This window comes from Macadamia integrifolia, chromosome 11, assembly GCF_013358625.1.
Source record: "Macadamia integrifolia cultivar HAES 741 chromosome 11, SCU_Mint_v3, whole genome shotgun sequence".
Classification (NCBI taxonomy): Eukaryota; Viridiplantae; Streptophyta; class Magnoliopsida; order Proteales; family Proteaceae; genus Macadamia; species Macadamia integrifolia.
The window spans coordinates 9,058,434-9,059,546 of NC_056567.1; positions in this window are offsets into that span (position 1 = coordinate 9,058,434).

The window sequence follows — 1,113 nt, forward strand, 5'->3', positions numbered from 1 at the left end:
AAAAAAAAAAAAAAAAACACTTCTAGAATGGATCCATACTTTTTTTCTTTTCTCTTTGGATTGCCATGTTTTTAGGTGATAGCAGGAATGAACGAAAACAGAAGAATCGATATATTTTTTATTTTATTATGGTATAAAAAACTTAAAGAGGAATAAAAGAGGTAATTTGATGTGACTATGGCTAATAATATAAAAACTTTATTTTCCCCCTTATTTCTGGAGAAATAATTGTTATTCAGCCAACTTCAACTTCAACTTCTCAAACAAACTTTTGACACTTTTTCAAACAAAACTTTAAATTATTGATAAACAAAAGATAAAACAAATTGGTATGAATCAATTTGCTTTATTGAGTATAAGGGTCATATATAATTTAATTAGCTCTTTTTTTTTAATAATCTAATTAATTTTTCCACGTGAACTGTGATGTGGTAATTTTAACGGTTGCATAATTTGGATCAACACTACTCAAATTTCAAAGCCAACTTGAATGCTACACAACATCTATTGACGTCTCTCCTACTTTTAACCATCCATTTATTTTAAGTGTTGTCACAAAAAGAATTTACTTTCTAATGAACATTTAAAACCTTATTTTTAACATGATAAAATCCAATAGGCCATAAACTTGATTTAAGTAGGAGACCTTGATCCCAACCTACCCACAAATTTGGGCATTATCTTATTTGTCACGTGGTAGATCTTTGGACCTTGGAAGAAACTATTGCTCTGATAAGACTTTAATCTTCCTTTCATTTACAAGGTTTTAACATATATATATATATATATATTGTCAGGATGTAGCACAGTATGTTATCACCACAAGAAGATATAATGTCACAAAAATTGGCTTAGTACTCAACTTTGGCAGGCACGGATCAACCATTGAAAATGCAAAGGTAGAAAGTTAGAATCCTATCATGTTAAGCTTTACAATATAGATGAAACATTTTTTTTTTTTGGGCACATGCTTAGTTTCAATGGGGATCTTTCCCCATCCAAACAGTCAAATTCCATGGAGGAGCCCTCCAAGTGGTAGGTATTTGATGATTTGATTAAGTGAATCATAATGGTTTTGTTTTGTTTTTTGTTTTTTGTTTTTTTTTTTTTAGT